The following is a 27,789-nucleotide window of genomic DNA, read 5'->3' as shown; positions in this document are numbered from 1 at the left end:
AAAAAAAAAAAAGTTTGTATCAGGAATTATATATTCTTATTTCATAGGTAAATTTTACTTTAAAAGTTATGTTCACAGAAGCAAGCACAATTTTCTCATCAAAAATCTTGGAATGAGGCCCTGGCCGGTTGGCTCAGTGGTGGAGCGTCGGTCTAGCGTGCGGGGGACCCGGGTTCGGTTCCCGGCCAGGACACATGGGAGAGGCACCCATTTGCTTCTCCACCCCTCCCCCTCTCCTTCCTCTCTGTCTCTCTCTTCCCCTCCCGCAGCCAAGGCTCCATTGGGGCGGGGATGGCCCCGGGTGCTGGGGATGGCTCCTTGGCCTCTGCCCCAGGCGCTAGAGTGGCTCTGGTCATGGCAGAGTGACGCCCCGGAGGGGCAGAGCATCGCCCCCTGGTGGGCAGAGCGTCACCCCTGGTGGGCATGCCGGGTGGATCCCCGTCGGGTGCATGCGTGAGTCTGTCTGACTGTCTCTCCCCGTTTCCAGCTTCAGAAAAATACAAAAAAAAAAAAAAATCTTGGAATGATTCTGAAGTTTTTTGTTTGTTTTTTAGAGAGGCATGGGGAGGGGACAGAAGGAATAGACAGGAAGGAGGAGAGATGAGAAGCATTAACTCGTAGTTGCAGCACTTTAGTTGTTCATTGATTGCTTTCTTGTATGTGCCTTGACCAAGGGGCTCCAGCAGAGCCAGTGACCCCTTGCTCAAGCCAACAACCTTGGGCTTCAAGCTAGTGACCATGGAATCATCTTTGATTCCATGCTCAAGCAAGCAACGCCATGCTCAATCTGGTGAGCCCGCGTTCAAGTCAGCGACCATGGAGTTTTGAACCTGGGTTCTCAGCACCTCAGGCTGATATTCTATCCACTGCCCCACTGCCTGGTCAGGCCTGAAGTTCTTTATAAATCAATATTCAGTATTTTTCTAAAGTATTTTGCTTTACCTGTCCTAATCATATACATACTATAATGAAAATGTAACAATTTTTCCCACCCAGTTCTATACAGACACTGTAGATCTCCTCCCACTTCGGGGGCAATGGGATACCTGTAGTCCTTTGTGTTAATAAAGCAGAAATCAAACCACACAAAACCACTAGACAAGAATGCTGACCTGGGGCAAGAATGCCTGAACATGCCTGACCAGGTGGTGGCACAGTGGATAAAGCATCAATTGTGAGCCCCTGGACAACTTACTAGACTAGATCTATGATTCTTCATCTGTGAAACTGGGTCAAGAGTGCCCAGCTCACTGAATTGTTAAGATTAAATGAGTTAAGTACTTTATACACATTAATAGGACAGTAGCCAGTTCAGCAAAAGCACTCAAATATAAACATCTACTGGTATTCTTACTCTAATGAACTAAAATGTACTTTTCGATCCTATGAGGCATAGAAGAACTGGCATAAACTATTTAAAAATTTGGCTAAGCATATCTGACTCCATTGCTAAAATGTTTTGAAACTTAAATCAACATCTAGCCATTTTAAAAGCTAAGGCTTTAATCTTTGAAATGAAAGAATTGTTAGGCATTAAGTGTTGAACAGTGAGCCACTGTAAAGAGTCCAAGACCTGAAGATTATACTTAATATACTGCAGAAGAAAAACAGCCATCTACCTGAAACACAAGGGAATCACAGTAGAGACTATGGCTTAAACAATGGGCATACAACGGACAAATAATATTTCCTGAATGAATGGAAAAAAATATATACAAAGACAGTGAGAACATTAGAATACTGTTAAACCGAGAAAATGAGAAGCATCCAAAAGAATTACTTTTCTAAAGAGGTAGCTACCTATACCTACACCTCAGTAACCCATATATTAAAATACTCTTTTAACTTCTGAAAAGGCAGAATGCAGAGAGGGAAATGCTCACTTTTATAATAGTCATCTTTTGTTTCATCAGGAGAGCAAAAAAGAATAGAATAGTGGCAGCCACTTGCACTATGTATAATAGTAAATATTAAAGAACAGCTCTACTTAGCAACTGCGGGAGTAGATGGGACAACTGGAAGAGTTCAATCATCTGTGCTACATACTGCACATGATAAATAGCCAACCCATTATCTACCTCAATAGCCATGAAATAAATCTATGTACCATATTCAAAAGTATGTTAACCAGTATTTCAGAAGGGAAAAATAGAAATTTTGAATAAAAAAGGGAATAAAAATATAAAAAATGTTGAATACATGAATTTGTCTTATATATACGTATGTATGTATATATGCATATACCAAAAAAGAAGAAAATGCACGGGACAGTTCTGCTTATTTTCCTTTCTAGAGTTTTCACTATTTCCCCAAATATTCTATAATGACCATATTTCTTCTACTAAAAAAAAAAATCTCATCTTGAAAAGGAAAACCAGTCATTTATACCCAATTTCAAAGAGGTAAACATGATGTAATCAATATAATATTGATTTTCCTGCCCTGTGCCAAAAATAGAAAGGGCAACTCCAGGTTAGAAATGACAAATGAGATGCCTTTGGTTTTTAATGTTAGTGATGCATAAGACAAATGACAGAAAGCAACTGTCAAAGACTGATTATGTTGCATGTTTTTTTTTGTTTTAAAAGAGAAGTAATTTTATTTTTTGACAGAGAGACACAGAGAGGGACAAGTAGGGACAGAAAGACAAGAAGGAAGAGAGACGAGAAGCATCAATTCTTTGTGGCAGCTCCTTAGTTGTTCATTGATTGCTTTCTCATATGTGCTTTGACCGGGGGCTACAGCAGAGTAAGTGACCCCTTGGTTCAAGCCAGCGACCTTGGGCTCAAGCCAGCGACATTGAGTTTCAAGCCAGCGAGCTTTTGGGCTCAAACCAGCAAGCTCAGGAGTTTTGATCCTGGGTCCTCTGCGTCCCAGTTCGATGCTCTATCCACTGTGCCACCGCCTGGTCAAGCTGTTTGCATGTTTTTGAAAATAATACCTTCATTAAAAATTTTTTCAAAATTTGTAAAATAATAGTTATACAAACCAGGAATTCATTTTATTTTAAACCCTAAAAAGAAAAAGGAATAAATAGGCAGACTATGACAACATCAGGTTTTTCAAATATACTTCAGGAAATGACTAGGGTTAATATTTCTTTAATTTTGTGTCATAAAATTCTTGTTTCCATCTACAGTCATATTTAACAGACATTAGGACTGATTCATATAGAGCTCTTCTCTCTCTCACTGCTATTTTCCCTTTTGTTATCTCTCTCAGTCTTTACTATCTGACATTTATATACATTTAAATGATACAGATTTAACTAAAGAATACAATGCTAAAAGTCAAGTGGACATTCCCTAATCTACCTACATAGGTCAGTCCCTGAATGTGGTGGCTAGTGCCATTTATTAAAGAAACACTTACATAATACCGAAATACTATACAAATTAGGTTTTAGTCTAGAAACCTCACAATTACTTATGTTTCCCCTATTCCCTTTGAGTCTTCTTTTTAAAAGCAATTTAATGCTTGCCCTGTAGTGGTGCAGTGGATAGTGCAATGGACCTGGAAGACTGAGATCACCAGTTCAAAATCCTGGGCTTGCCTGGTCAAGGCACATAAAACAATCAGTAACAAAAGTGAAGCAACTATGAGATACCTCTCATTCCCCGACCCCTCTTATCATCTCTCTATAAAAATTAATAAATAAGAAATATTTTTTAATTTTTATCAATTGATTTTTAGATAGAGGGGAGAGAGAGAAAGAGGGGAGCAGAAGCAGGAAGCATCAACTCATAGTAGTTGCTTCCCATATGTGCTTTGACCAGGCAAGCCAAGGATTTTGAACCAGCAACCTTAGCATTCCAGGTCCACGTTTTATCCACTGCACCACCACAGGTCAGGCAATAAATAAAAATCTTTAAAAAAAAATAATTTAAAAGCCACTTTAAATAGTTAAGAAAATATTAAATTCACAAGATAATTAAAAAATAAGACCCTGGTTGGTGGGCCTGGCGTATGAATGTCCCAGGTTCGACTCCTGGTCAGGACACACAGGAGAATAACCATCTGCTTCTCCACCCCTCCTCGCCCCTTCTCTCTCTCTTCCTTTTCTGCAGTCATGGCTCAATTGGTTCTAGCACATCTGCCCCTGTGCACTAAGGATGGCTCCGTGGAACCTTTGCCTCAGGCACTAAAAAACAGCTCCATTGAGAGCATGGGCCCCAGACCAGTTGCTGGATAGATCCTAGTCAGGGTGCATACAGGAGTCGACCTCCCCTCCTCTCATTTGGAAAAGAATAATAAATGAATAAATGAAAAATAAATAGTTCAGGCCAAAATGCACAAGAGACAAGTTCACACATATAAAATATGCAGACAGCTCATCACATATAATAGTTAATAATTTCTACTACCATTAGAAAAACTATTGCCTGACCTGTGGTGGCAGTGGATAGAGAGCATCGACCTGGAATGCTGAGGTCAAATCCCCAGGCTTGCCGGGTCATGGCACACATGAGAAGCTACTACTACTAGTTGTTGCTTCCCATCCCCCCCCCCCCCCCCGTCTCGCTCTCTCTCCTCTCCCTAAAATCAATAAGTAAAACTAAAAATAAAGTAGAATATTTTTTTTTAAAAGAAAAACTATCTAGTCCTCTTTTTTTGACATTACAGGAATGTCAAGTTATAGAAAAAGCCCTGGCCGGTTGGCTCAGCGGTAGAGCGTCGGCCTAGCGTGCGGAGGACCCGGGTTCGATTCCCGGCCAGGGCACATAGGAGAAGCGCCCATTTGCTTCTCCACCCCTCCGCCGAGCTTTCCTCTCTGTCTCTCTCTTCCCCTCCCGCAGCCAAGGCTCCATTGGAGCAAAAATGGCCCGGGCGCTGGGGATGGCTCTGTGGCCTCTGCCTCAGGCGCTAGAGTGGCTCTGGTCGCAACATGGCGACGCCCAGGATGGGCAGAGCATCGCCCCCTGGTGGGCAGAGCAGCGCCCCTGGTGGGCGTGCCTGGTGGATCCCGGTCGGGCGCATGCGGGAGTCTGTCAGACTGTCTCTCCCTGTTTCCAGCTTCAGAAAAATGAAAAAAAAAAAAAAAGTTATAGAAAAGTCTCCATTTTATATATGCTCAATACACCAATTATTTGACTTATTAACTATAGCATATGTTAAAGCTATAATTATATGTTAAAGCATATAGAGAAGAGCTCTATATGAATCAATCCTAATGTCTGTTAAATATGACTGTAGATGGAAACAATTTTTTTTTTTTTTTTTGTATTTTTCCGAAGCTAGAAACGGGGAGACAGACTCCCACATGCGCCCAACCGGGATCCACCCGGCACGCCCACCAGGGGGCGACGCTCTGCCCACCAGGGGGCGATGCTCTGCCCATCCTGGGCGTCGCCATGTTGCGACCAGAGCCACTCTAGCGCCTGAGGCAGAGGCCACAGAGCCATCCCCAGCGCCCGGGAAAGAGAGAGACAGAAAGGAAGGAGAGGGGGAGGGGTGGAGAAGCAGATGGGCGCTTCTCCTGTGTGCCCTGGCCGGGAATTGAACCCGGGACTTCTGCACGCCAGGCCGACGCTCTACCACTGAGCTAACCGGCCAAGGCTAGAAACAATAATTTTATGACACAAAATTGAAGAAATATTAACCCTAGTCATTTTCTGAAGTATATTTGAAAAACCTGATGTTGTCATAGTCTGCCTATTTATTCCTTTTTTAACTATCCTTCCTCAGGTTTTTTGTGGTTTTTTTACAGACAGAGAGAAAGTCGGAGAGAGGGATAGATAGGGACAGACAGACAGGAACGGAGAGAGATGAGAAGCATCACAACCAACGAACGCCGAATGTGTACCAAAATTGCTCCCAAAACAATTACTGCATAAAAACCCCATCAACTTTATGGGTTTGCCTTAAATTCCATTTTTTCTTCATCAACACTGCCTCCCCTTTCCAATCTGCAGCGACTCATTTCTATGGGCTGAAAAATCGAAGCAAAAAGTACAAACAGGTACGCAGAGAGAGTAGTACCTCAGGGACTGTCCCATCAATAAAGCACCTGTGTTGTCCTTTGTCCCAATATTCTTTTGGTCAACTTATGGGTTCTTGCTTTTAGTCCACAGAGTGAGACCACTATTTGCTTGGAATCTTACAGGTAAGTCTGCCTTAACCATTTATGACCATTAGGAATCCCTCCCGTGTATGAGGATTTGACTAATACCAACTCCAGTGTTATAAACCTGTTGAGGAAAAAAACACCACTGCATATCCACAAATTAAAGATGTTTAACATCTTATCTTGCCATAAAGTTTCCCTCATATTTTTATAGCTGCAAGCCACATTTATGAAAGTAGTGACTCTGGTAACAATCACAAGCCTATTTACTACCTAAATAGACAATACCAAATGGTGGAGCAAAAGTCCCACCGGCTTTTCTCTAAAGAAAGTCGGCCTTTCAGTAGCGCATCTCATGGAAGCTGTAGCACCTACTCCACAGTCAATTCTGGCTAAGAATTCAAAATCTAAAAGAAAGTGGGAAAAGAAGACAATTCAGGCCAGTTTTGTCGCTATTCTTCCACCAAGCACCCTGAAGTCTAGCGAGTTCACGAAATTCGGATAGACTGCTTGTTCCAAGTAACAGCAAAAAAATTTTAAAAAAATTTTAAAAAAGACTAAACAGCCTTCTCATTGACTTTCCAAAAGTTAGATGCGAGGAGGAAGAGGGCTTTCCTGAAAAAGTAATTCACTCTGTACCTCATTCATGAAGGAAAGCCAAATTCCACCCACAGGCTGTACCGATGCTCCAAAACTTATTCGCACAAAGTACGCAGAGAAAGAAATAGGGCCGGGCGACCCCTTTATAAAGCGAGCAAATCGGCTTCAAAACCTGCAAGTGAGGAATACCGACTTGTGTCGCCGCTCCAGAAATTTCCGAGCGCGAGGTCCGCGGCGAGGAGGGGGCGGCGGCACCTGTCACTCGGCGGCTGGCGGCCGCGGCGGCCCCGAGGCCCGGAGGGACCTGCGGAGGCGAAGCCGCGTCCCCGGCCCCGGCGCAAGTCTCTCCGCCGGCCCCGAACCCTGCGCCGAGCGTCGGGACCGCGGCCCTCGAGAAGGAGCGGCCCTCCCGCGCACTCTGCCCTGCGGCTCCGGCCGGCGGGGCCCGTTACCTCAGGCCGAGTCCCGCAGCGCCGAGCCTGTGGCGCGCAGAGCGGCGCGGCCGAGCCTCCACCGCCACCTCAGGGGGCCTGCCGGGGACCCCCACGCCCGGGCCCGCCCTCCGCGTACTCACCGGGCCTCCCCGGTCGCTGGCTCGGCCCTCTTCTCCCTCCTCCCTGGCCGGCGCGGCTTGGGCGGCTCTCCGGGCGGCCGCCCTGGGCGTTGGGATAGGGATGGGTCAAGGGGCGGGGGCGGGCTCGCGTCGGGCGGGGGTCGCGCGGCGGTCCCGCGAGCGGGCGCCGGGCACTAACGGGCCCCGGGGTGCCGGGCCGGGCAGGCAGGCTGGGCGGACGGCGGCGGAGAGCGCGCTGCAGGCGGCGGTGAGGGGCGGGGAGAGCGCGGCTGCGAGCCGAGGGCGGGAGGGAAGTCCCGACGGCGGGGGCGCTGTGCGAGCCGCGGGGCGGGGCGGGGGCGGGGCCTGGCGCGCCGGCCGCCGCGCGCGAGGTTTTGTTTATTTTCTCGGTAGGTTGCGGCGCTGGCGCGTGGACGGAGGTTCGCAGTGACGCGAGCGCCTCGGGGAAGAGGACCAGAACCACCTGCTGGAGAAGGGGAGCTACGGGGGCCGGGCAGGGTCCAAACGTCTCACATAGGCGGCGGCGCCGCCACGGTCTTCGGGGTCACGGGGAAGAGAAGGGCTTTCCCGGAGCGGGTGGAAGGAGGGAGGCCTCTGGAAAGTGTAGGACTCCAGGCCGCTTTCCCGCAGGTCAGCGAGTTCACCTGCCTGGCGGAGAGTAGTTAGAGGACCCGTGAGTCGGAAAGGGCCATGGCACCCCGTGCCCAGGGTTCCCCGCCACTCAGGTCTCCCATCTCCAGTTACTGAAGTAGGAATGGTCTCGCAAGTCAAGCTTTGACTAGCGTACAGCATCAGATCTCTGTAAAGAAAATAACGAACATTGCTCACTTCTCTGGGGAGTTAGCAACACTTTGACATTATCTCCCTTGGTGCCCTATCAGATAGTGGTATTCTCATTTTACAAGCCAAATGAAGTGACTTACCCAAAGCCTCACCCTGATAAATGGCAGAGCCGGAATCCAGCTGTAGTGACTTCAGATTCTGTGCTGCTTACCATTGCATCACATTATATCTCCCGAAATCACTTTGATTCAACTAACAGGAGAGACACCCAACTTAGAGGTAAGATGCTGCTGGGGAACAGAGAGGAGTCGAAGATGTTATCCTTTCCTTCAGAGAGTAAGGGATGAAACAGATAAAACATAATAAAAGACACACCATGATAGGTGCTATGTGAAAAATGTAGAATACTGCAGAAGATCAAAGAACTGCTGGTATCTTTGTGGGTGATCAGAAAAGAAAGGCAGTATGGAGAAGGCCTTTGGCATTGACCGCGAAAGATGAGGAAGGTTTTGCAGCAAGAAGGGATAGCTTGAAAACATACGAAGGTACTCAATGGAAGTGTTCGGGAGAAAGCAAATGGTAAGACTCGAGGGTGTGTTGAGAGGTGGTAGAGACAAAATATGGGGCCTGGGATGCCAACTAGAAGAATTCGTATTTAATTCAGTGTTTTAAGTTTTTGTGGTTTAAAAGTTTGGGGGAAGGAAAACACAGCTTCTCTTTGATCTGTGAATGGATACTGAAATTAGAAGTCAGAAAACTGCCAGGGAGACCTGCAATAGGCCAGGTAAAAAGTAATGATGAGTCTGAATTAAAATAAGGGCAGGAGGAATTTAAGAGCATGGTTCAAAGATGATGTGATGTGGGAGCAGAATCTACAGAATCTGACAATTGGCTAATTGAATTTATAGCAAGAGAGGATTGCATGAAAACATAATATGAAGGAAGAAGATAAAAATCAGAGTGAAGACATTTTGAGTTTGTAGATAATTATAAAAACTAGAAAAAACACCATTGGAGATAGGAGTAGAAACTGCTTTTTAAGAGATCCATTTAGATTTGACCATTTAAAAGTTTTGAAAGGTTATCAAGACAGCCAAAGAGAAGTGGACACTAATAAGTTAGCCATAAAAGTTTTGAAATATGGGAAAGAGGGTTGTATTAGAAAATAGACTGAGAAGTTTTCAGCCTAGCAGTGATATCACTGCATGGGAAAAGAAGGAAACAGGGCAGAATCTTGAAGAACATCCTCTTAGGAACCTTGTTACTCAGCATGTTCAATAGCCCAGAGGTACTGGCATCGCCAGGGAGTTTGTTAGGTGGAATCTCAGCCCCCTCTGCTAAATTAGCATCTTTAATTTATCTAGAACCCCAAGTGATTTGTATCACATTAAAGTTGGAGAAGCTCTGCCTGACCAGGTGGTGGCGCAGTGGATAGAGTGTCGGACTGGGATGCTGAGGACCCAGGTTCGAGACCCCGAGGTCACCAGCTTGAGAGCGGGCTCATCTGGTTTGAGCAAAAATCTCACCAGCTTGGACCCAAGGTCACTGACTCAAGCAAGGGGTTACTCGGTCTGCTGAAGGCCCACGGTCAAGGCACATATGAGAAAGTAATCAATGAACAACTAAGATGTCTCAATGAAAAACTGATGATTGATGCTTCTCATCTCTCTCTGTTCCTGTCTGTCTGTCCCTATCTATCTATCTATCTATCTCTCTGTCTCAGAAAAAAAAAAAGTTTGAGAAGCTCTGACTTGATGAGAGAAGCCAGCAAAGAAAGAAGGAGGAGGGAGTGGTAGGGGAACCAAGGTAATGCAAAATCTCCAAAGCAAGGTAGATTGGTGATTCACAAAGGTAGGGCGAGTGTTCATGACAAGATCCCAGACTACAAAGGTTGAAGAGGTTGAAAAGCGCAAGAAAGGAAGGAAGGTATGTTTGAATTGTGTGATTAGGTGTGTGGTCATTATGACCATGTCCTACCTGAAAGCTTGGAAACTGCCCTTTTGTGATGAGAGACAGCCTAGGAACCTAACCCTCCCTGCCCAGTACCCACCAGTGTACTGTATAGGACATAATGAAGTAGGGTTATGGACTTGATAGCAGGACTAAGTCAAAATTCTTTTCTAGTTGCTTCTATTTTCTTGGTGAAATAAGCAAGATTGTTCTTGGCAAATTGCTAATAGTTCATAATTTATTCTCCCCTTCTTCCTGGGCACACAGACTGCTTCCCCCCCCCCCCCCAGTCGTCTTTATTCAGCCCCTTTCCGTTAGGTAGGGTCAAGTATAAAGTTGTTGCTAGTGGAATGTGAACAGAAATGACATCTGCCACTGCGGGGCCAGCATGTCACCATCATGTGTGTTTCCTTTCTGCCAGCAGGATTATGCAGGTGACTACAAACCTCCGAGATTTAAAGGTGCCTAGATGGAGAGCTGACCACTGACCTGAAACACCCACTTGGATTATTATGTGAGCAAGATATAAAATTCTACTGAGCTGGAGTCATGACATTTGGAAGTCTATTTGTTACAGCAATTTAGCCAGCTCTAGCTAAAGTACTCATTAACTTTAAGTGTGGGAGACTGCAAGCTGACAGGGTCCTTGCAGTTTAGATTTTTGGGGGACAGAGGTGTGGGGGACTGGCAGTAAGCTGACAGGGTCCTTGCTGCCCATCCCCCCACCTCACTTGCTTGCTTAAGTTTCTAAAGGCTAAGCTCTTCCCCACATCTCCATGTTGGCTGTGAAGCTGAGAGGTTGTGGTCCCATCTCCACAACCTCTGATTGATTAGGTTGCTAGAGGCAATTTACATGCCCTTCCTCTCACCCTTTGCTTGTTCCATGTTGGTTGATTTCAGTTATGCATGGTGGGGGATTCCTGTTTAAGTCTTAAATGAATTCCTGTTTATGTTTTAAGAGAATTCCTGTTTATGCCTCAGATGTGACTTTGTATTGGAGACTTCCTTATCTGCATACCGCTCTGCACTATATAATAAAGTGGGGGGGGGGGTACTTTGCTTTGGCTTGCTATCAGCTTGCAGAGGCCTCTCAGATCCCATCCTTTTTCTCTGAGTTTATTTCTTCATTCTACACGGTTCTTTCTCACCGTGCTGGTCCACCCCAAATAAGGAAGGGGGAGTTTGAGAGGAGGGAGGAGAAAAGAAGAGAGATGAAATAGCAGTCTATGAGTGTGGGAGGGGGAGCTGACTAGGGAGACATAGTAAGGTTTCCAGGCCTGCTTGAGTAGTCCTGAATTTATAGTGAGGCCAGCCAATATGGTTGTGTGTTTTTCTCCAGCCTTATTCAGTTGCTTGTGTGCAGGCACTGAAGGGGCGGTTTTGTGTTAACCAGCACTGAAATTTGGCCAAGCAAGTATGATGGGGAGAGATGAGCAAAGGAGTTGGGGGCAGAAGCAAAGGAGGCATTTAATTTCAGGTGCAGTAAGAAGTATGGCTCTGAGAGGGGTGGGGAACTGTGAAAAGATGGTAGGGTACATAGATTGGTGTTTCTGAACAGGTTGAAGACTTGTTGGAGTTTAGGTACTATAGGGAATGACCTGAAAACATAAAGAGATGGGTTGGAAGAAAGGAGGCTTGAAATTAAAATTAGAAGAGATCTTCACCAGGTAGCTAAATTGGTTACTAACTTAGAGCATCGTCCCGATATGCCAAGGTTGCAAGTTCGATTCCCAGTCAGGACACATGCAAAAGTCAACCAATGACAGCAAGAATGGGTGGAACAACAAATCAGTGTTTCTCTCTCGCTGTGTGCGTATGTCCCTTCCTTGCTCTCTAAAAATCAACAAGTAAAATTAAAAAACAAAAGTAGAAAAGGGGCTGTAGTTATAAGTAATGTTAAGATGTAGGGAATGATTGTTAAAGTGGGGAGCTGAAATAACAGGGCACAAATCATTTGATAGTAAAGGTTAAGGAATTGAGAAGTAAGGATTATCCACAGAAGTGATAGTACCATTGGAGTAGTGAGTAGCATTAGAAAGAGTAATAATAAGCCTAGTTCTAAAATCTTCAAATAATGAGGGGTTGAATTATCTGAATTAGGGCATTCAAGTCCATCAGTGATTCAGTATGTTCCACTCTTGCAGATAAGAGTTTTCATTTAAACAGGCACTTTAAAGGTTTATATTACTAATGTCAGGTTTCTAATTGCTTCTCTTTGACCTCTCAGATTACAGATGGTACTGCTTTAAGAGGAAATGCCCATATGTCTGTATTATAAAACAAACACATGCCAGACAGACTTCCTAGTTTAAATGACTGCTTTAAAATGTGTCATAGACAACTGTGTTCTACCTCCGACAAGTTATCTTCAAATAAATGTCAAAGTGATGCTGGGTTTGCCACATCAAATAATGTGTGGTAAATGTTCAAAATCTCCATGAAAACTTCAGGTGTAACTTAATAAACAGGGACTGACTAGAGACCTGACGTTAAAAATAACAAGAGTACCTGTAGTTCAGAAAATGATGTATCAGCCTGACCTGTGGTGGCACAGTGGATAGATAAAGCACCAACCTGGAAATGCTGAGGTCGCCGGTTCGAAACCCTGGGCTTGCCTGGTCAAGGCACATATGGGAGTTGATGCTTCCTGCTCCTCCCCCCCTTCTCTCTCGCCTCTCTCTCTCCTTTCTAAAAAATGAATAAATAAATAAAATAAATTAAAAAAAAGAAAATGATGTATCATGTTTTAGAGCAGGGGTCCCCAAACTATGGCCCGCAGGCCACTTGTGGCCCCCTGAGGCCATTTATCCGGCCCCCCGCCGCACTTCTGGAAGGGGCACCTCTTTCATTGGTGGTCAGTGAGAGGAGCATAGTTCCCATTTAAATACTGGTCAGTTTGTTGATTTAAATTTACTTGTTTTTTATTTTAAATATTTGTTCCCGTTTTGTTTTTTTTACTTTAAAATAAGATATGTGCAGTGTGCATAGGGATTTGTTCATAGTTTTTTTTATAGTCCGGCCCTCCAATGGTCTGAGGGACAGTGAACTGGCCCCCCTGTGTAAAAAGTTTGGGGACCCCTGTTTTAGAGCATAGGGATTCAGACTGCTAGGGGTTGAATCATAGCACCTATCTCGTGGGGTTATGGAAAAGAAGAAATATGTGATATATATAATACATATAAGCATTTAAAAGACTGCTTAGCACATATAAGCACTCAATAGAGTATTCTATTATTGTACTCCATTCCATGCTGCCTTAACTCAGGGAGGTTTACTCTCTGGAGCGGGGAGCTTGGACACCAGGCAGAGCTGAGGACAGGGATGACTCACACCACAGAAAAGCAGAATTAAATGAAGATGTACATACTGAATTGTGAACCATATACCCCCTAGCTCATTCTCAAATTAAGATTCTAGGATGTTGGGATCTTGTCAGGAAATTGGAAGCTTCCTTTGAGGAGTGGGGAAAGCAGCTGGTCTAAGAGAAAAGGCTTACAAATATTACTTTGAGGATAGACTTACAGAATGTGGCTTGTCACCTATCTCTTTATAGTGAAGCCAAAAGTAGAACCCTGTCCATACCAACAGAGGCTCTAGTCAGCTTTTATAATCTCATTCTTAAATGTGGGTATATAGTCAAGGATCTCCAGCTATTTGAAGAAACTCTCTCACACGAAAGCCTCAAATGAACAAACAGGAGAGAGAGAAAGAGAGAAAAGAAGGAAATAAAAATTTATTTTAAAGTAACCAAAGAAACAGCCAATGCAGAGAGCAGAAAAAGAAGTCAAAATGAAAAGACTTCTCAAAAGTTTTATCTCACAGACGCTAATGAAGCTAATGGAGGGAGGCATTCCACCAACAGTCGGGTGTAAACCAAGAAACAAAAACACGTAGGGCAGTGGTTCTCAAAGTGTGCGCCATAGAAGATTTCCAGGTGCGCCCCATGGTATTCCAGAGAAATATGTGCTTGTTGGGGACCAAAAAGCCAACAGGGTTTTTCGAGTTTAGATTTTTGGGGGACAGAGGTGTGAGGAATTGGCTATAAACCGACAGTCTGCCCAACCCCCCACCTCACTTGCCTGATTAGGTTACAGAGGCTGTTAAGCTGTGGTGCTGGATTGTTTACACTAACCCCATGTTCCCCAGAAAGACTGGAGACAAGTTTCTTCTATCCTTTGTTTGGTGTAAAGTTAAGATGATATGTATGGTGGGGGTTTTCTGCACTCAACACAATTAAGAGTAAAAAGAGAGGAATTCTTCAATGTATTGATGAGGAAATGAGAGTTTGCCTTTCAAATATATGCCCAAACATTGAAGAAATCACTAGGACACATCAGGCTCATGTTTCTCATAAACACAAGAATGAAATTACTTAACACATTTGCACCGGGACCTGCTGAATTTACTAACTCTTACTAAGAATGTTTCTCTATATATAAAAAGATAACATTTTTGTCGGTTTTTTTATTTTTTAACCCCTTTTTACAAACTCTAAAAGGCATAACTTAAAAAATGTTTTTTAATGTCAGAATAAATTTAATTTTGTCATATTTATTTTGTTTAATTACTATAAAAGCATGCTTGGACTTTATATTTTTTTCTTTAATATTTGACTTATTATTATAACATTTATCAGAAATTTGTGTATAATATGCCTACAATTATTTGTAGGTTTTTTTGGGGGGTTTTCTTTATAGGTTTTTTGGTTTTTTTTACAGAGACAGAGAGTCAGAGAGAGGGATAGATAGGGACAGACAGACAGGAACGGAGAGATGAGAAGCATCAATCATTAGTTTTTCATTGTGTATTGCGACACCTTAGTTGTTCATTGATTGCTTTCTCATATGTGCCTTGACCGCCAGCCTTCAGCAGACTGAGTAACCCCTTGCTCTAGCCACTGACCTTGGGTGCAAGCTGGTGAGCTTTTGCTCAAACCAGATGTGCCCTCTCTCAAGCTGGCGACCTCGGGGTCGTGAACCTGGGTCCTTGGCATCCCAGTCCAACGCTCTATCCACTGCGCCACTGCCTGGTCAGGCTTTTGTAGGGTTTTAAATGCACCCAACTTCAAAAAGTTTGAGAACCACTGACATAGGGCCTGGTGAACAGGAACTCCAACAAGAATAAAAGGGAGTAAAGGGATGAAGGTAAAGGGAAGTCCAGGATGACAGCTCTGTAGCAGGTCTGCAGAAAACTAAGCAACCCGAGAAAGAGATTAGAAACTCCAGGGAGGCCCTGGCCGGTTGGCTCAGTGGTAGAGCGTTGGCCTGGCATGCAGAAGTCCCGGGTTCGATTCCCGGCCAGGGCACACAGGAGAAGCGCCCATCTGCTTCTCCACCCCTCCCCCTCTCCTTCCTCTCTGTCTCTCTCTTCCCCTCCCGCAGCGAGGCTCCATTGGAGCAAAGATGGCCCAGGCGCTGGGGATGGCTCCTTGACCTCTGCCCCAGGCGCTAGAGTGGCTCTGGTTGCAACAGAGTGACGCCCCGGAGGGGCAGAGCATCGCCCCCTGGTGGGAGTGCTGGGTAGGTCCCGGTTGGGCACATACGGGAGTCTGTCTGACTGTCTCTCCCCGTTTCCAGCTTCAGAAAAATACAAAAAAAAAAAAAAAAAGAAACTCCAGGGAAAACAAAATATTTGTGGTGGATTTGTGATTACTTAAGAATATTTGATGTTACCTCACTGGAGATGTCTACTTCCCTGCCCTGTTGATTTCAGACCTGGCAGTGTGAATTACAGTCGCCAATGAAATAGAAGGACAAGTGAATATGTCACTTCCAGGCAGAGGCTTTAGGAGCCATGTCTGTGCCCCTGCCACAAGATGGGCAATGTTCAGATAGGGGCTGCCTAGGCCAGCTGAGGCCCAAGTGAAGACACCATAGAGCAGAACTACAAGCTGACCTGCCATTGAACATGCAGTTTGAATAAGTAAACCTTTATTGTTGTAGGCTGCTGGGGGTTTTGCAGCCATTTGTTAATATGGCATAATTAACCTCTCCTGACCAATATAACAGGATGCTGTGGACAATCAGACATTAAAATATACACAAAAAATACTGAACATCATATAAACAGATTGGGAAATTAGCAAATAGCATAAAATGGCTAACACTGAAAAAGACATGGCAGTAGAAATGTGCTTTTTAGAAGTGTGGAATTAAATAGGAGAACATAAGTTTTCTTTTGGGAAGCAGGCATCAGTGATGACAGATGGAGCAGGGCCTTCTTTTTATTATGAGCCTTGTAACTACTTGACGCAGAAACTATATACATTGTCACCTTTTTAAAAAATTAAAATTATCTTAAAAAAATTAGTCTGACCTGTGGTGGCGCAGTGGATGAAGTGTAGACCTGGAACACTGAGGTCGCCGGTTTGAAACCCTGCACTCGCCTGGTCAAGGCACATATGGGAGTTGATGCTTCCTGCTCCTCCCCCCTTTCTCTCTCTCTCTCTTTCTCTCTCTCTCTCCCTCATTCTCACTCTCACCTCTAAAATGAATAAATAAAAACTAAAAAAATTATCTTAAAAAAATTAATGGTGAGAGGAGGGAAAGTTGTAGTATTGTTTTTAATTCAGCCACAGTAATAATATCTAAGTAGAACTAATTCTTTTTAAAAATTTATTGATTGAGTTGAGAGAGAGGAAAGGGGAGAGAGAAAAAGAGAAACATTGATTTGTTGTTCCACTTATTTATGCATCAATTGGTTGAGTCTTATATGTGCCCTGAGTGGGCGTCAAACCCACAACCTTGGGGTATCAGAACAATGCCTCTAACCAAATGAGCTACCAGGCCAGGGCCAATAGAAGTAATTCTTTTTCCTGTTTGTTTAAGTGAGAGGAGGGGAGATAGTGACACAGACTCCCATATGCGCCTTACCAGGATCCACCCAGTAACTCCTATCTGGGGCCAGTGCTTGAATCAACTGAGAAATTTTTAGTACCTGAGGCTGGTGCTTAGACCAACCGAGTTATCCTCAGTGCCCAGGACCTATGCTAGAACCAGTCAAGCCACTGGCTGTGAGAAGGGAAGAGGGAGAGAATGGGGAGAGGGAGCAGTGGAGAAACAGATGGTCACTTCTCCTGTGTATACCCTGACTGGGAATTGAACCAAGGACATCCATATGCCAGACTGACCGACGCTCAATCCAGTGAGCCAACCTGCCAAGGCCAAAGTATTTTTTTATTTTTATTTTTTGGTGACAGAGACAGAGAGAGGGACAGATAGGGACAGACAGGAAAGGAGAGAGATGAAAACCATCGATTCTTCATTGCAGCACCTTAGTTGTTCATTGATTGCTTTCTCATATGTGCCTTGACCCGGAGGTTACAGCAGACCAAGTGATCCCTTGCTCAAGCCACCAGCCTTGGGCTCAAGCTAGTGAGCCTTGCTCAAACCAGATGAGCCTGCACTTAAGCTGGTGACCTTGGGGTTTCAAACCTGGGTCCTCTGCGTCCCAGTCTGATGCTCTATGCACTGTGCCACCGCCTGGTCATGCCAAAGTAATTCTTGATTAGTACTTTAAAAAAACCTTTTTCAAGAAAATTGAATCAATCAAGGCTAAACTTTTTCATTCTACCTTCACACTGTCCACTGTAAAACAGAAAAGTTAATTTTGCTTTTCAAGTATTTTGACACAGCTGCCTCCTTCCCTTGCTCCTACTGTGGTGTTATTTGTAATACACTATTTATATGAAGTCAAGTGTTACTAACTTGAATTTGAAAATGACCTACATAAATATAGAATTATTATGAAAGGCTATTTTATACTTTCAAAAATAATTAGACCAAGAAGAAAAGAAAAACACTCGCATTTTCCTCAGGAGCCTTGCAGTTATCAAAATTGATGTTATATATAGATAAATAGATGTGTATATAGATAACATGTATACATTATTTGCAAATATATAATTATACTTAATGTTTTTCACTCTCTTCTGTTATCTTGTACATCATTTGTACTATTGTGGCTGAAGATAAAGGATTTAGGGTAGCAAAAATAAACCAGCCCAATTAACCGTACAGATTAACTGCAGCAGGCTCTCCATAGCCATTCATTTCTTCAGTCTGTCCCTTTGTGAGCTGAGCCACCTTCCTATCGTCCCCTCCAGCCCTCCCGTATATCCAGCACTAATTCAGTATTCAGCAGATAACTTACTTAGAGTCCACAACACACTAAGATAATACGATAAACTGCTTGCAGTTCCCTGAGCATGTGATGTTGTCTGCCACTTCTTACTTGGCAATGGGGTTTCTTGATCTAAAATAAAGTTCTGTCCATTTCTATCACAAGTTTCGACACGTAAGCACATGTTTATTTGGCGCATGTGTGCCTCTCTATTTTTATCACTTAATGTATACATACTGATGTAGCAAATTAACTAAAACAAAGTTGATTCACGTTAGTCTTATGTATGAAGTGATAGTGTACCCATGGCTACTGATAAAGTTCATTTACGCCACTGTAATTTTTATGAATTTCAACAAGGAAGAAATGCTACAGAAGCATGTCTGTCGCATCTACCATATTCCCCGGACTTAGCACCCTCCGACTATCACTTGTTTTTGTCCTTACAAAACTTTTTGAAGGGCAAAAAATTCAAAAATGAAGATATCAAACAAGCACTGGTTCAATTTTTCGCATCAAAAGATAAAACATTTTACAAAAATGGGATATACAAATTGCCCTCACGCTGGCAGAAATTATTAATAATAATGACAATTATGTTATTTAATAAAGTTTATCTATGGTAAGAAAAATCTATATTTTTTATTCCAAAAATGGACAGAACTTTCCGGTAGACCTTATATATTATTCCTCATATTCTTATACCTTCTGAAAGCCAACTTGTCCATTAAGACACAAGGGCCACCTACTTAGGGAATCCTTCCCTTATCCCTAAAAGTCAAAAAGTCAAAAGTCCTTCCTCCATATCCCCGTAATACCCTCTATATTTTTAACCAGTCATTATATTCTCCTTTATATTTTGAACCCCATTAAAGCAGAAACCTGGACTGTTTTACTCTCTGGTATGTCGCTTCAGTGCCAGGCTCACCGTATACATTCAAATGGGTAAAATGTTATCTGTCTTTCCTCAACATTAAAAGAAATTAAAGATGTTCTGAATAAATGGAAAGACAGCCCATGTTCACAGGTTGAAAAACTTCATATGTTGAGATGGCAATAGGCTCCAAATTAGAGTTACAGATTCAGTGCAATTCCTTTTAAACTTGCAACAGGCCTGAGATGTGCCAGGGCTTTAGTAGCAATGCTTGCTGGTGGATGGGTCTGTGATTTATTAAACTTTTTCCTTTAGCATTTAGCACTTAGCATGAGACCTAGCACTAGAAATTTGTTGAATAAATTACTTTCTCTGTATTACCATTAATCTTTAAAATATATAGCTTTGAGAAATATAAAGTATCCTCATATTACAGAAACGGGGTGCTGAAGGTTGTTCCCTTTGTGTTTACCTGAGATAGGGACAGACAGACAGGAAGAGAGATGAGAAGCATCAATTCATAGTTGCGGCAACTTAGTTCATTGATTGCTTCTCATATGTGCCTTGACCCGGGGTGGGGGGCTACAGCACAGCCAATGACCGCTTGCTCAAGCCAGCGTCTTTGGGCTCAAGCCAGCAACCATAGGGTCATGTCTATGATCCCATGCTCAGGCCAGCGGCCCTGTGCTCAAGCTGGTGAGCCTGAGCTCAAGCCGGTGACCTCAGGGTTTTGAACCTGGGTCCTCTGCATCCCAGTCTGACACTATCCACTGTGCCACCAGCTGGAGAGGCTAGAAATAATTCTTAAAGGAGTAATCTTAAAATAAGCACCTCAATAGTCCTGGCAAATTGTCTCAGTGATAGAGCGTCGGCCTGGCATGTGGATGTCCCGGGTTTGATTCCTGGTCAGGGAACATAGGAGAAATGACCCTCTGCTTCTCCACCCTTCCCCCTTTATTTTCTCTCTAACTCCCCTCCCGCAGCCAAGGCTCCACCGGAGCAAGGTGACCCGGGCGCTGAGGATGGCACCATTGCCTCCCCTAAGGCGCTAAGATGGCTCTAGTTGCAACAAAACAACAGCCCCAGATGGGCAGAGCATCACCCCCCAGTGGGCTTTCCAAGTGGATCCTGGTCAGGTGCATGCGGGAGACTGTCTCTCTGCCTCCCTGCTTCTCACTTAAGAAAAATACAAATAAATAAATAAGCAGCTAGAAATTTATCAACAGCAAAAAAGTTGATATTTCTGCATATTAAGTCAGTTTTGTTTTGTTTCTTTTGTATTTTTCCAAAGTTAGAAGCGGGGAGGCATTCAGAAAGACTTCCGCATGCACCTGACTGGGATCCACCTGGCATGCCCACCAGGGGGCGATGCGCTGCCCATTTGGGGCATTGCTCCGTTGTGGCCAGAGCCATTCTAGCATCTGAGAAAGAGGCCATGGAGCCAACCCTCAGCACTTGGGCCATCTTTGCTCCAAAGAAGCCTTGTATGCGGGAGGGGAAGAGAGATAGAGAAGTAGGAGAGGGGGAAGGGTGGAGAAGCAGATAGGCGCTTCTTCTATGTGCCCTGACCAGGAACTGAACCTAGGACTTCCTCACCCTGGACTGACGCTCTACCATTGAGCCAAGTGGCCAGAGCCTTAAGTCAGTTTTTATGGAGAAACATTACCTAAGTGCCTCGTTTAATAGTGTGATTCTAACCCAAATATACTAGCCACCAAAAACAAATTGTGATCAATATATAAAAGTTAGTTGTGGAGGGGGGGGATGCATTCAAGGCAACACTAGAATATAAACACAATAAAAAAAGTTAGTTGTATTTCTGTACACTAGCAGTGAATAATATGAAACTGAAATTACAAAACAAGTCCACTTAAAATAGCATCAAAAGGAATAAAATATTTAGAAATAAATTTAATCAAAGAAGCATTAAAACATGCACTGAAGCCCTGGCCGGTTGGCTCAGTGGTAGAGCGTCAGCCTGGCGTGCAGAAGTCCCGGGTTCGATTCCCGACCAGGGCACACAGGAGAAGCGCCCATCTGCTTCTCCACCCCTCCCCCTCTCCTTCCTCTCTGTCTCTCTCTTCCCCTCCTGCAGCCGAGGCTCCATTGAAGCAAAGATGGCCCAGGCGCTGGGGATGGCTCCTTGGCTTCTGCCCCAGGCGCTAGAGTGGCTCTGGTTGCAAGAGAGCGACGCCCCAGAGGGGCAGGGCATCGCCCCCTGGTGGGCAGAGCGTCGCCCCCCTGGTGGGCGTGCCGGGTGGATCCCGGTCGGGCGCATGCGGGAGTCTGACTGTCTCTCCCTGTTTCCAGCTTCAGAAAAATACAAAAACAAAACAAAACAAAAAAAACACCATACACTGAAAACAAAAATCATGGTTAAAAAAGTTAAAGATGTTCTGAATAAATGGAAAGACAGCCGATGTTCACAAGTTGAAAGACTTCACAATATGGTATTGTTGAGATGGCAGGAGACTCCAAATTAGAGTTATAGATTCAATGCAATTCCGATCAAAATTTCAGCAGGTGTGAGATGTGCCAGGGCTTTGGTAGCAATGGTACATTCTGCCAAGCCTGAGGCTCATCAGCGCCTCCCCCTGGAGACCACTGCAGTCAGCCAGCCCCTGCTCCACTGTAATCATGTGCAACGGAAAGGCAGTGATCTAAAATGCCTATATTTCAGAGGTGAGACAACAGGACTCAGTGGAAGGTGCTACTCAGGCGCTGGAGAACTATAACATAAGAGGAGAACATTACAGCCCTTTTGAAGGAGTTTGACAAGAAGTACAACCCCAGCTGACACTGCATCATGGGGAGGAACTCTGGTAGTTACGTGACACACAAAACCAAACACTTCATCCTCTTTTTTTCTGGGCCAAGTGGTCATTCTTCTGTTCAAACATACAATAGTTAAAGCATGAACTGTGCCATACACCCAGTGATCAATCCATCTGAATACAAGAACTGCAGCCTAGATGACAACACACTGAAATCTGCAGCCTTGCCTAAAGGAACACCCTGATCTTGAAACTTTATTGTGTTGTTTTCTACATGGCATTTGCTGCTCATTGGTGTGGTTATAAAATAGCGAAACAACTTGTATTTGTATTTATTTTCTAAGCCATACCTTTCTGCCCATGTTTTTCTCCTTAAAATCCATTCCTTTTCAAAATATATAAATCTGTTGGAAAGAAAAAGAATTCCAACGGCTCTTTTGCAGAAATGGATAAGCTATTTCTAAAATTCATATGGAAACTCAAGGGACCCCAAATGCCAAAACAATATTGAAAAAAACAAATCTGATAGTCTGACACTTTCCTACTTCAAATTTTACTACAAAGCTACAGTAATCAAGATAGTGTGGTACTGGCATAAGCACAGACATGAGCCAATGGAATAGAATCAAGAGTCCAAAAACAAACCGCAACATCTGTGGTCATCTGGTTTTCAACAGGGGTGCCAAAACAACTCAATAAAGAAAATACAGCCTGACCAGGCGGTGGCGCAGTGGATAGAGCATTGGAATGGGATGCGGAAGACCCTGGTTCGAGACCCTGAGGTCACCAGCTTGAGAGCAGGCTCATCTGGTTTGAGCAAAAAGCTCACCAGCTTCAACCCAAGGTCACTGGCTCGAGCAAGGGTTTACTCAGTCTGCTGAAGGCCCGCGGTCAAGGCACATATGAGAAAGCAATCAATGAACTAAGATGTCACAATGAAAAACTGATGATTGATGCTTCTCATCTCTCTCCATTCCCGTTTGTCTCTGTTTATCCCTCTCTCTGACTCTGTCTCTGGGGGAAAAAAAAAAAGAAAGAAAATACCATTTTTCTTCTACAAACAGTGCCAGAACAACTGGATTAGCACATGGGATAAAGTGACGTTAAACATGTACCTCACTTTATATACAAAAATTAATCCAGCCTGACCAGTGGTAGCACAGTGGATAGAACATCAACCTGGCATGTTGAGGACCCAAGTTCAAAACCCCAAGGACACCAGCTTGAGCACAGGATCATCAACACTATCCCAGGGTCGCTGGCTTGAGCAAGGGATCACTGGCTTGGCTTGAGTCCCCTAGTCAAGGCACATATAAGAAGCAATCAATGAACAACTAGTGACGCAACTATGAGGTGATGCTTCTTATCTCCCTTCCTGCATTTCTCTTCCTTTCTCTCAATAAAAAAAAAATTAATTCCAAATGGTCCCAAGACATAAATATGAGCTAAAACTATAAAACTCTTAGAAGAAAATATAGGTATAAATCTGCATAATCATGGATTAAGTAATGGTTTTTTAATTTTTTTAAATGGGTTTTAGAGAGGGAGACAGAAATATCAATTTCTTGCTCCACTTATTTATGCATTCATTAGTTGATTTTTAAAAATTTTTCCATTGATTTGAGAGAGAGAGAGGAGAAGAGAGAGAAAAAGAGAGTGAGAGAGAGAGAGAAGCATCAACTTGTTTCACTTAGTTTTGTACTCATTGATTGCTTCTCGTACATGCCCTGACAGGAGATTGAACTTGCAACCTTGGTGAACCAGTCCAATGCTCTAATCAGCTGAGCTATCTGGCCAGGGCAATAATGGTTTTTTAGATATGACAACTAACACACAAGCAAAAGAAAAAAAAATTAGATTATAACAAATATAAAAACTCTTGCAATGCAAAAGACATCAAAAAAGTGAAAAAACAACCCACAGAATGAGAGAAAACATTTGCAAATTACATATATAAGGTACTTGTATTAGGATATATAAAGAGGCCCTGGCTGTTTAGCTCAGTGGTAGAGTGTCGGCCCAACATGTAGAAGTCCTAGGTTTGATTCCCGGTCAGGGCACACAGAAGTGACCATCTGGCCCTGGCCGGTTGGCTCAGTGGTAGAGCGTCGGCCTGGCGTGCAGAAGTCCTGGGTTTGATTCCTGACCAGGGCACATAGGAGAAGCGCCCATCTGCTTATCCACCCCGCCCCCTCTCCTTCCTCTCTGTCTCTCTCTTCCCCTCCTGCAGCCGAGGCTCCATTGGAGCAAAGATGGCCCAGGCGCTGGGGATGGCTCCTTGGCCTCTGCCCCAGGCGCTGGAGTGGCTCTGGTCACAACAGAGCGACGCCCCGGAGGGGCAGAGCATCGCCCCTTGGTGGGCATGCCAGGTGGATCCCGGTCGGGCGCATGCGGGAGTCTGTCTGACTGTCTCTCCCTGTTTCCAGCTTCAGAAAAATACAAAAAAAAAAAAAAAAAAAGAAGTGACCATCTGCTTCTCTACCCTTTCCCCTTCCCTCTCTCTCTTCCCACAACTATGGTTCGATTAGTTCAAGCAAGTTGGTCCCAGGTGCTGAGGATGGCTCCATGGCATCACCTCAGGTGCTAAAAATAGCTCAGTTGCCGAGCAATGGAGTAGTCCAGATGGGCAGAGCATCGCCTGGTAGGGGACTTGCTGGGTGGATCCCAGTCAAGGTGCATGCGGGAGTTTGTCTGTCTGCCTCTTTGCCTCTGTACCTCACTTAATTTAAAAAAGAGAGAGACAGAATACATAATAAACTCTTACAACTCAAGTTTGACCTGGCCAATTAAACTGGAACAATCAGGTCTTTACATATAGTTTCCCTTTTTTATGGGAGATAGTGAACTTTGTAATAAACCTTACTAAGAGAGGACCTCAGTACCACTGAAAGTAACTTCTTTCAGGAAAACTGTAATTAGTATTCTTCCTCTCTATTTGTTCACAATCCAGTAGAATACTTTTGATTGTAGATTCCATTACTCTTCAAGTCTTGGCCTTCTTTTTGATTACTTGGCTGTGCAGGTCATAGGTACTTTGCTCTAACAAATTATTCCTTAATATTGGCAGGTACTTGCAAACTAAAGGGAATATGCTTATCTCAGAAGGCTTGTAAGGGAGAGACCACCATGGTAATGTCAGATTTAATTCTAATATACTTGTATGTAGTAGCTAAGAGAATCAAATGCCAAAGACTGACTTTACTGTTAATTTGATCATATAGCTATACATGTACAAAAACAAAAAACTTACTGTTTTACAGTTCCCTTGAGGGAAAAAACAGTTTTCAATATCTTTGTGCTTACCTCATGGAAACCATTCTTCTTGGTTTTAAGAAAATTTGTTTTCTAGCAAGAGTTCACCAATAACTCACAAATGTAATTGTTACTAGGGAAATAAGTAAAAAATAACCAAAAACTCATGGTTAAAAACCCACTGAAAACATTGTTTAATTCATAACTCAAAGAATTAGTTAAGAAGCACTTCTCATGGCTCTAAAAATATTCAACCAAGTCTTTGAAATATCTTTTTTTTTTTTTTTTTCTTTTTTCTGAAGCTGGAAACGGGGAGAGACAGTCAGACAGACTCCCGCATGCGCCCAACCGGGATCCACCCGGCACGCCCACCAGGGGCGACGCTCTGCCCACCAGGGGGCGATGCTCTGCTCCTCCAGGGCGTCGCTCTGCCGCGACCAGAGCCACTCTAGCACCTGGGGCAGAGGCCAAGGAGCCATCCCCAGCGCCTGGGCCATCTTTGCTCCAATGGAGCCTTGGCTGCGGGAGGGGAAGAGAGAGACAGAGAGGAAGAAGGGGGGGTGGAGAAGCAAATGGGCGCTTCACCTATGTGCCCTGGCTGGGAATCGAACCCGGGTCCCCCGCACGCCAGGCCGACGCTCTACCACTGAGCCAACCGGCCAGGGCCACTTTGAAATATCTTATGAGAATAGAATTCACATAAAACTTCCCAGAGACATAGCAAACTAAAACTCTTGAGAATTTGTTAAAGTTTTACTTTTTTTTTTTTTTAAGTCAGAGGAGAGGAGATAGTGAGACAGACTCCTGCATGTGCTCTGATGGGGATCCACCCAGCAACCCCTGTCTGGGGCCAATGCTCGAATCAACTAAGCTATTCTCAGTGCCCGGGGCTGACACTCGGACCAACCAAGCCACTGGCTGCAAAAGAGGAAGAGACAGAGAAGGGGAAGAAGGAGGAGAAAAGCAGATGGTTGCTTCTCTTGTATGCCTTGATCAGGAATTGAATTGAACCCAGGACATCCACATGCTGGGCCAACACTCTATCCATGGAGCAAACCTGACAGGACCATAAAAATTTTGATATACGTAAAGTAAGCAATCTCTTATGTGCTGAAAAGTTATCTCATTTTGACATCCAACTCTATAGAAACCTACTTAAAATTCTATCATAAATATATACTTTAGTTTTCACCGTGCCTTTTTTTTTTTTTTTTTATCTAAAAATCTAGGATGATGAGAGAAGGGGATGGGATTGCAGAAGGCAGACTCACGGTACTGTTGCATTTCTTTTCTTTAATTTTTTTATTTTTATTTTTATTTTTTATTTATTCATTTTAGAGAGGAGAGGGAGAGAAAGAGAGAGAGAGAAGGGGGGAGGAGCTGGAAGCATCAACTCCCATATGTGCCTTGACCAGGCAAGCTCAGGGTTTCGAACCGGCAACCTCAGCATTTCCAGGTCGACCCTTTATCCACTGCGCCACCACAGGTCAGGCTTCACCGTGCTTTTATGTATTTATTTGATAAAGCAAAAGGCTATATACCATTAGTAAAAATAGCAGTTTCCCTCCCAATTAATTTACTTTGATTTCATTTGAAAAATAAAATTTTGATTTTAAATGCAAATGAATGATTCATAACTTTTATTTTAAAGGTCTGTTTGGTATTTTAGAAAATATCATTTAATATATTCCATTAATAAGATTTTAACCTGGGTCATTCTGGTCATGTTCCAGTCACCTGGTGCTAGCTGGGAAATGGTCCAGTGCAACAGAGAGGATTAGTTCCAAGTTTCAAATGAACAATTCAGATGCTGCCCAACCCCCAGGTGATGGGAATTTCAAAAGGCGATTGGCCCTCAGTATAAAAATACCTTGCCTTGTTCCCACTCTTCCCATCTAGAAAAAAGAAATCATGCTAGAAAGTAAGACTTTAGCAATTTTTATACTTATTAATGATCAGAATTATAAATCAGTTGAATTCAGATTAACTCCTCACTCCTTGTCAGAGTGGATAGCGAAATACCACTGCAGGCCACAAACAATAAGTAACATGAATTCAGCCTCTCAGGGCCAGCCAGTAGCTGGTTTGTGATCATGAATGGAAGTCTTTTATCCAGAGGTTTTTCAGTAGAAAAAATCAGGGATACTCTAGTAGAGAGAAAAATTAAGCAAAAGGGTTAAGTAGTGTTTTATAAAGATAAATTCTGTCAATGCCAACAATGTTTGTTTTGGCATGTTATTTGTGGTTGGTTCTTCAGTGGTAAAACCACTTAAGTCCTATTTTCTTTCCTCTACTACGTTATGGCTGTTGGAATTTATCCAAAATTGTATCTTATAATTCTCTTATTGAATGGCTCTACAATTTCCATTCAAATTCTGCCTAGAGGAGCTTCTTTTCATATAATTCTCAATTAATAGTAGTCACAGGACAAGGAACCAGTATAAAAACCATAATGTATATATATTTTCAAATGGCAAAATCAATGCTACATAGGAGTATTCTTTAGGGCAGGGGTCCCCAAACTTTTTACACAGGGGGCCAGTTCACTGTCCCTCAGACCGTTGGAGGGCTGGACTATAAAAAAAACTGAACAAATTCCTATGCACACTGCACATATCTTATTTTAAAGTAAAAAAACAAAACGGGAACAAATAAAATATTTAAAATAAAGAACAAGTAAATTTAAATCAACAAACTGACCAATATTTCAATGGGAACTATGCTCCTTTCACTGACCACCAATGAAAGAGGTGCCCTTCCAGAAGTGCGGCGGGGGCTGGATAAATGGCCTCAAGGG

At 43.6% G+C, this 27,789-nt stretch overlaps 1 protein-coding gene and 1 pseudogene across 5 annotated transcripts in view; one reads left to right on the top strand and one right to left on the bottom strand.

The window, feature by feature from the left end:
• GKAP1 (G kinase anchoring protein 1) overlaps positions 1-7,491 on the bottom strand; it is an 88,019-nt gene extending 80,528 nt beyond the window's left edge. Inside the window, exon 1 of one of the 5 annotated variants that reach the window (XM_066367903.1) lies at positions 7,239-7,491. The gene's annotated coding sequence lies outside the window, so the exon portion shown is untranslated. The remainder of the gene's footprint in view (positions 1-7,238) is intronic. The other 4 variants (XM_066367901.1, XM_066367900.1, XM_066367905.1 and 1 more) reach the window with 4 other exon arrangements.
• A 14,112-nt stretch (positions 7,492-21,603) lies between these two features.
• Positions 21,604-21,884, top strand: LOC136391311 (dynein light chain 1, cytoplasmic-like; annotated as a pseudogene).
• Positions 21,885-27,789: the final 5,905 nt, after the last annotated feature.

Source organism: Saccopteryx leptura, chromosome 2 (assembly GCF_036850995.1).
Source record: "Saccopteryx leptura isolate mSacLep1 chromosome 2, mSacLep1_pri_phased_curated, whole genome shotgun sequence".
NCBI classification, from domain to species: domain Eukaryota; kingdom Metazoa; phylum Chordata; class Mammalia; order Chiroptera; family Emballonuridae; genus Saccopteryx; species Saccopteryx leptura.
Note: the sequence above shows the minus strand (reverse complement) of the source record. Positions and strands in the feature narration are given on the sequence as shown.